Here is a 9,949-nt window from a genome sequence, read left to right as displayed (position 1 = left end):
TATTCTTATAAGATCTAATTAATTTTATAAATACTAGTAGTAAAGAATATATTTTCCTTCTATTTTATAGTATAGTAGAAAGCGTTAGTAGAAATAACTATAATGCGAGAAGATAGAGTTATAATAGAGGGAGTCTAGTTAGACTCTAGAGGGGGTTTAGTTACTAGTAGAAGTAGGCGTACCTTAGAGAGTTTAAGGCAACTATAGATTTATTAAACTCTCTCTTAATAAGAGCTAGTATATCTTTAATAGTTATTCTTCTTCTAAAGAGCGTCTTAGCACTAAATATCTAATTCTATATTTATATTATATATAGGTTATTTTAACTATACTAGAAGAGAAGGGCTAGGATTATATATAGAAGAATACTTAGCTAGCTATATAATTCTACTCTAAGCTATATTTAGCTAAACTTAAAAACATTATAACTATTTTATTTCTATAATATAATCTTACGAACCTAAATCTATAATAATAAAGAGATAGTTAAGAACTTTATAGCTATTAATATAGATATATAGTTAGATATACTTATCTACCTAGGTTTAGACTTAGTTCTAAAATTCTTTTACTATAATTTTAAAGGGTAGCTTCTAGATAGGAACTTAAAAAGATCTAGAAATTAAATAAGTAATTATAGAATTTAAGAAAAGAAACCCTTAAGCTTTAGTATTAATTAATAATTATAAACTAACGCTATAGCTCTTTAAGTATAAAATAGTAGAAATATAGAAATACTTTCCTCTAAATTAGTTTAAAAGGTTAATCTTAGTAAGGTTATACTTATTTATACCTAGACTAGAGAGTTTTTCTAAGCTTTATTATTTTTTATTTAGCTTAAGTCTAAGTAGTATTCTTAAATATCTATAAATTCTTCCTTTTTAGCTTTAATCTCCCTTACTCTAGAGATTAGATAATTACTAGCGTAGTATCTAGGCTTACTATAGTTGTAGTAGTTACTATAGTTAGCTTTTTTAGAGTTAGAGGTCTTAGAAGATAGTCTTAGAGTAGAAGAAATAGTATAAGGAAGAGTTAGAACTATATTAAGTCTAGTATTATAAGAATATAGATAATAATTCTAATTAGGTTAAGAATTTAGTTTTATTAAGGAAGGTAAACCTAAATTAGGTTATTAGTCTAAGGGTAGCCTAAGTAGGGTATTCCTTTATTCTATATTAAAAGTAGTTAGGTACTATACTATCTTTTTAAACGAACCTACTTATAAATATTTAAATCTTATATTTAGTATTCTTAATGCTAGTGTAATCTTTTCTTATAGATAGAAGAACTATTCTAACCTAGGTACGGACCTCTTTATAGCTACGCTAATAAATTAAGCTTTAAATTCTAGAAAGGCCTCTTTCTTCTCTATTAATAGTTAGTAGAAAGCTACTTAACTTTCTATCTATTTATTACTAGATATAAAATACGTTTTAAGAAGAGAAATTATATCTTTAGTAGTTTTAAACTAATTCTCGCCTAGTTTAGTAAGGTACTATAGTTCTAAGTAACCTTTAGCTATACTTATAGTATAACTCTATACTAAAGCTATTTTAGCACGCTCACTCTAATAGTAATATAAGTTAATATTAAGTTAGTCTTAGATAGATACTTACTATTAGCGGAACGTTAGATTAATACTATTACTAAGGTTCTTAATAGAGGGGGTGCGTTCGCTTAGTTTAGCGCTAAGAAGGTCTAGTATAACTAATAGGAACCTTCCTAATCTAAGGATAGGTTATTTAGTTATTATTAGAGAGGTTTTAGTTAAGTAGATAAGAATATCTCTAGCTAGAGTATTTTTATATATTAACTATTTAACTTATATATTTAGTCTAGCGATCTTAGCTTATATAGCTCTTACCTAATTATCTTCTAAATCTTCTTTATTAATCTTAATAACTAGCCTCTTTTTAGTTACCTTCTCTTAAGGGTATAGAGTTTAGTAAGTAACTCGCTTTAAAGGTTCTACTAAACTTAATATATTTTAGTTAGCTATAGTAGTTATCTCCTAAACTTATAGGTTTTTAATAGTCTTTATATCTCTATTCTAGCGCACTCTATATAACTTTTCTAAAAGTAATCTATTTTATAAGAAGTATAGAAGTTCTAAACCTTAAAGGCTTTAGTTAGTAGATAATCTTAGAGATTCTATCTATATAAATGTTTAATATTATAGTAGAAGGAACTATAGGTTAACTCTAATAGTCTTTAGTCTTAATAAGGTCTAAACAGACTATTGCGATATTATTTAAAATACTATTACTAGTAATAGTAAGTTTTTTAATATAATATAATAGCGTAGGTAAGAAGAATTAGATTTATTTTAGACGTATAGTTACTTTAGAGATATATAGAAGTACGTAAGATATAAGTAATCTAAGATTTAATTTAATACCTATAGGCCTTATATAAAAGAATATTAAAAAACTACTAGATAAGCTATTATAGACAGCGGGCTTTTATATCTTTATAGTTCCTACTAATCTCTAAGAGAAACTAGTTTAGACTCTATTTAGATATTAGTTATATTAGTAGCTTAGCTATTATAGGTCCTCTAAAAATACTAGAATATCTAGAGATACTAATAATATCTAAGATACTAGTGTTATATAGGGTTTTAGGTCTATACTACTCTAGTTAGGTCCACTACTATAGCTAATAAGCCTTACGTTAGTATTTCGTAAAGTTTATCTAGTAAAATAGTAGAGTAGTGTACTTAAGATAGAAAGGTAATAAAAGGTTAGATAACTTAATCTATATTACTATAGACTAATAGGTAATAATCTTATTAAGTAAAGATACTAGTAAGAAAGTATAATTTAAGTTAACTATAATAAGAGTAATAATAAAATCTATCTATCTTTATATCCTTATTACTTTAGTTCTAGTATCTAGCTAAGCTACTAGTATCTTAAATATTATTAGTATCTCTAGATATCCTAGTATCTCTAGAGGACCTAGTATCTTTAAATATCCTATCTTAGTAAAATACTAAGTTACGTAATCTACGCCCTACGTTAATTATTACCTTTTAATATAGACATTCTATAAGCTTCTTACCTTCTATCCCTTTATTAAAAAGAGAATCCTTCTTATTACTTATAATACTTATAAGTAATTAGTTTAGAGAATCTAAAGAATAGACTACACTGTAATTCTTTAACTATACTATAGTTACGTAACTAATTATATATAATTAAATATATCTAGCTAATTAGAGCGCGATTATTAATAATTACTTTAATAGCTAATTAGAGCTACGCCTTCTACTTAATTATCTATAATTACTTTATTAATCGTATATAATTACTTCTACTCCCTAGTATATAGTATAGGTATTAAGCCCTTATAGCTTAATATATTTAACTTAAGTTTTAAGTATAAGTATAATATAGAGAGTTATTCTACTTATACGTTACGTCTAATATTACACTCTACTACTCTATCTATAAAAACTAACTAATAAGAAGCTTAATACTAGAAGTCTTATATTACTTCTACTTAAGCTATACTCTTAATACTTTAAATACTCTTATAATAAGCGATATTATAATAGATACTCTAGCTACTTCTTAAACTAGAGAAACTATAGCTAACGCCTATAAGCCTAACCTTTACTATAGTAACTATAATAAACTTAAAGCCTAGCTCCTCTAAGTTAACTATTACTTCTACTTAGCTAGTAATAAGATTAATAAAAAGAATAAAGTTGTCTTAGCTACTAGTTACTATTAAGGTAATATAGAGAAATAGTCTAACTCTATTATTAAATAATATATAGACGACTTTATTAATAATAATAAGAATACTAACCTAGTTAAAGACTAAGATACTTTTAAAACTAAGATGTAATAAAACTTTTTACTCTTTAAGAAATCCCTAATTATAGAATAAAAGATTTAGATCCTACATTAGACTAGATCTACTACTAATTATATAACTTAATTTTAGTAGTATATAATAAATATTAAATAGGATAATAAAGCTCTTATATATATGTACTAATAAGGCCTTAAGCTAATAGTACGTAGAGAACTTATAAGAAGTAGAGCTAACGTTACTACCTTTAATAAACTTATAGTAGAAACTATTTAACTTAATAATAAGCTATATAAGCTTATATTAGAATAACAACTATTTAACTAGAGAATGCGCAACTATAATAATAAGAATAATTAGCTTTAATAATAGCACTACTAACATTTATAGCCTAACTAGGGATAATAGAAAAGCTACTAGCTTAGGACACCTAGTATATACGCAATAAATAGATATAAACCTATATACCTTAATAATATTAACTAAAGAAAGGGACCTAGTAAGCCTTACTATAAAAAGAATAAAGATAATAAAAAAAAAATTAACTACTATATATAGTAAGAAAGGCTATATAGTATATAACTACCTAAGTAAGAATAAGGTTAAATAATCGCTTAACGTCCTATACTATAAGTTAAAGCTAGATAATAATAAATTATAGAACGTTATTACTTAACTAGAGATTAAATATTACTTAGATAATATAAAAGTTATTAGTAAATTAGATAACCTAACTCTAACTATATTTAAGAATATATCTAAAGCTAAACTAGTTAGTAATAAGGAATATAAGATACTAAATAAGGAAGAATAACCTCTTACGTCTAAATATAAAAAGATAGTATAATTTTAAGAAAAGAATAAACTATTAACGCTCTACATAAAAAGGTAAGATAGTATAATATTAAACTTACTTAAGATTTATTTAAGAGATAACTTAGTAGAAGTAGATAAATAGATTAATATACTATCTACGTTACTTAGATAACCTAGTAAGGCCTATAATAATAATAAGATACTACTTAATAAATATAACACGCTATAGTACTTAAAATTAGATATTAACTTTTATTAAATTAAGATAACTTAGTAATTACATACTAATATATATATATATATTATAGCTAATATTATAAGGTTAGAATAAGAACTTATACTCTAAGAGGTAATATAAGTATAGAAGATATAAAGATAGAATAACTCTAGCGAACCTATATAGTATTAGTATAATATAAGAAATAAGAACTATATAAGTATATTATAGACTATATATATATATAACTAATACCTAACTTACTACTTAGATAAGAGATAAGCTAGATAGAGCCTATAGTATACTAAAGGTATACCTAAGTATAAATAGCTATAGTATAAATATAAAAATAATAGCTACTTAAAGCATCTATAGAATAAGTAAGAAAGAATATACTTTCTAAGATAAGAAGACCTCTAGAATATTATATAGATATAGATAGTATATAAAGTATAGTACTTAGATAGCCTCTTAATAGAATATAAAGAAGACTAATAGTATATATACTTTAGCGATGAATATAAGAAGTATATAGTAGTAAAAGACTACTATAGATATTAATAAAAAGAGTCTTTTTTAGGCTAATAATAGAGTAATAAGGCCTTTTTAAAGAAATTAATATACTAGAACCTCTAAAATTAATAAAGCTTAAGATAAAGCTTAATAGAATATAAATATAAGTACTAGTAGATTTAAGATTATAGGTAAACTATATTTTAGCGTACGTAGTAGCCTAAGCTAAACTTAAGATATAATAGAAATAATAGACTTACCTATTATATATAGCTAATAGTAAACTAATACTAAATAAAAATAAAATTATATATAAAGTTAGAAAAGTAATACTTAGTATTTAGAAGTATATAGAGAAGATTAACCTAGATATTATTAGACTAGCTATTTATAATATTATTTTAGAACTCTTATAGCTTAGGAAATATAACTTATAAATTAACTAAAAGTTAAAGGTATTTTAATTTAAGTACTATAGAATAAACGTAACTATAAACTAGCCTATATATTAGTAGAGTTTAATAGTAGATAAGAGTAATATTACTAAGTAGTATAATAACGCTAAGAGAAGAGCGTACTTAAAAGGTAGTTATTAAAATAAAAAGCTATACTCTATAGATACTAAAACTAGGCTAATAGATTATAAAGTAAAAGGAAGAGAAAATAGTATAACTCTAGAGTTCTCTAAATAGTATAAGGAATATAAATATTTATTTTAGAAAGTAGTAGATAAAATAGTATTACTAAAGTATAAATCTTAAGACTATAAGATAGTCTTATAAGAAGGAAAGATACTAACTTTTAGGCCTATATATTAACTATTAAAAAGAGAGCTTAAGGTACTAAGAGAGTATATTAATAAGAGTTTAACTAAGGGATATATATAACTATTAAAGTTACTAGTAGAATATCTAATTATATTTATACTAAAGAAGGATAGTATAAATTAACTATATATTAATTATTAGTAACTTAATAATATTATAGTAAAGAATTAATACCTACTACTAAATATTATAAAGCTTAGGGATTAATTATCTTATATAGAGATCTTTATAGTGTTAGATCTCTAAGATAAATACTATCTTATTAGAATAAAGAAAGATAAAGAATAGAAAATAGTATTTAGAACTTAATATAGATCTTATAAGTATCTAGTTATACTATTTAGACTTATAAATACTCTAGTAATATTCTAGAAACTTATTAATAATATACTTAGGCTATACTTAGATATATTTATTATTATCTACTTAGATAATATTCTTATTTATTTAAAAGATAAGAAGAATTATATAAGATATATAAAGATAGTACTTAAGGCTTTAAGTAAATATAGCCTTAAACTTAAGCTAAAGAAGTATAAATTCTATAAGACTAAGGTTAACTTCTTAAGCTATATAGTAAGAGTTAATAGAGTATAGATAAGTAAAAAGAAGATTTAAGTTATTAAGAACTAGCTAATACTAGCTATAATAATAAAAATCTAATTATTCTTACAATTTATAAACTTTAACTAATAATTTATTTAAAACTTCTTAAAGATTATAATACTAATAATATAACTTACGCGTAAGAATATACTATTTATATAGAGTAAGAAAGTAGATAAAGCTTTTAATAAGCTTAAGATAGTATATATTATACTACTATACTTTAGGATATTTACCTTAGGCGTACTAATAAAGATTAAAATAGATATATTAGACCTAGCTCTAGGAGGCTATACTAGTATATTTATTAATAATAAATAGTACTTAGTAGTATACTATTTAAAGAAGTTCTTAGAACTAAAAGAATAATATAACGTATATAATAAAGAACTACTAGCTATTATAGTATATTTATAGTACTAGAGAGTATATATAAAAAGCTACTTAAAACTTATAATCTATATAGATTATAAGAATCTAGTATACTTTATAATAATAAAGGTACTTAACTAAAAATAAACTAGATAGGCTAAACTACTAAGATAATATAAGTTTAAGATTATCTATATACTAAGAAAAGAAAATAAAAGAGCTAACGCTCTTAGCTAATAATATAATATTATAGGAACTAAGATAATAGTTAATAAACCTATACTTAGAACTAATAAAGATAGGACACTAGAATATATATACAAACTTAATATTATTATAAAAATTAGGAATAACGTACCTAAAGAAGTATAATAAACTATTATTAAAGAATATTATAATAATCTTATATATAAACATCTAAGAATCGCTAGAATAATAGAACTTATTTAACGTAACTACTAGTTTAAGAGTATAAAAGATAAGGTTATAGTATATATTACTAAATACGTAGAATGCTAAAAGAATAAGTATAGTATATATATACTATATAGAGAGATGTAAGCCTTAGAACTACTATAGAAACTATAGGTAGATATCTCTATAGATTTTATTATAGGACTACTAGCTTTATAGGATCTAATAACTAAGGTTACCTATAATATAATACTTATTATAGTAGATTACTTTATAAAGTAAGTAGAATATATACTATTTAGAAATAACTATATAGTAGTAGACTTAGTATATATTATCTATAACTAGATTATCTAATATTATAGAATACTAAAGTTAATTATTAGTAATAGAGATAAACTATTTATATCTAACTTTTAGATAACGCTACTTATAGTAATTAGAACTAAGAGAAAGCTATTAATAGCTTACTACCTATAAACTAATAGATAGATAGAATAAATAAATTAAATAATAAAGATATATCTTAGGATCTACGCTAATTATTAGTAAAATAATTAGATATAACTATTATCTATAGCATAAATAGTATATAATAATAAAATATTAGAAGTAATAGGTAAAACACTATTTTTTACTAACTATAGATAATATTTAAATCTCTTTACTAAAATATATCTAAGTTTAAAGATAGAAGTAGCTATTATAATAGCTAAATAACTTAAGAAAATTTATAAAGAACTATAAGAGTTACTTAAATAGGCTTAACACTAAAGTATTTCCTATTAGAATAAAAAAAGAAAAATAGTAACTTAGCTAAAAAAGGGGGATAGAGTATATCTACTTATAAAGAACCTTCGCACTAAACGTCTAAGTAAGAGACTAGACTATATTAAAGTTAGACTATTTTTAATTTTAAAGTAAAATAGACTAGTTACTTATATACTTAACTTACTAGCTAATATAAAGATATACTTATAATTCTATATATAACTATTAGAACTAGCAAACCCTAAAACACTACTATAAAAGATATTCTACTATAAACCTAAAGAGAAAGACGAATTTAAAGTTAAAAGAATTATCTTATACTAAATAAAAAAGAATAGAACTAAATACTTAGTTAAATAGTTAGGATACCTAGATAGCAAAAATATATAAGAACTAGAGACTAACTTTATAAACTACCGCTAGCGTCTAGTATAGTATTACTAACCGCCTTTATAAACCCTAGATTACCCTCTAAGAAAGTAGGTATAAAGACACTCTAATCTAAGGTAGGAGTACCTAGTATTAAGCCACCCTCTAAAGTAGATACCTCTTAATTTACTTACTCTATAGCCTCTAACGCCTTAATACCCTTAATATACTTTTCTAACTTATTAACCTACTATTATTTATAATACTTTAGGATTTTCTTTTATTTATAAAGACGATCTTTCTTTATACGCAATACTATTAGCGCCTCTAGAGCTATAGACTCTGCTATATTAACCTTAGCCTCTTATTATTTAAGACGCGCTAACTCTTAATCTAACTTTTTAAAATTTAGAACTAAAACCTCTACTAGAATATATAACTTTATATAATTTTAATAATAATTCCTACACTCCTTCTTTAATAATAATATTTAACACTTTAGACCCTACTTTATATAATATTAATAAGAAACTATCGTAAGCTCCCTAGTATAGTTAATTTAATTACTAATAGAATAATAATATATAGTACTTCTAGAGACTATAATAAGTTAGCTTATAAGAATATAAAGCTAAGAAGAAGAGGATAGTATTATAAACCTAAGAAAGGGACAGCTAAAAGATAAAGAAAGAATAAAGGAAGAAGCCTATATTAAGGCCTTACGAAGTAATAGGAATATATAGACTAATAATATATAAGCGCCTTATATCCTATAGTTTTAGTAGAACACTACTATAAGATAAGTTATATATATCCTATAGATCCTATAATATCCTATAAAGTACTACATATAAGACAATATAATATATATAGGATAATATAGGATATAGAATATTCTCTTAGTATATAGTATAAGTATTAAGCTCTTATAGCTTAATGTGTTTAACTTAAGTTTTAAGTATAAGTATAATATAGAGAGTTATTCTACTTACACGTTACGTCTAATATTGCACTCTACTACTCTATCTACAAAAACTAACTAATAAGAAGCTTAATACTAGAAGTCTTATATTACTTCCACTTAAGCTATACTCTTAACACTAATTTATTAGTAGTAGTTTATTTTACTTAAAGTCTTAGAGTCTTATTACCTTTTATACTAGCTTAAAGGCCTTATTAGTAGCTTATCTTACTTTATTATATAGGTCTAGGTCGCTAAGAG

Source organism: Bipolaris maydis, assembly GCF_028858645.1.
Source record: "Bipolaris maydis strain C4 unplaced genomic scaffold PSV08scaffold_8, whole genome shotgun sequence".
In the NCBI taxonomy this organism is placed as follows: Eukaryota; Fungi; Ascomycota; class Dothideomycetes; order Pleosporales; family Pleosporaceae; genus Bipolaris; species Bipolaris maydis.
This window is presented reverse-complemented; position numbering follows the sequence as displayed.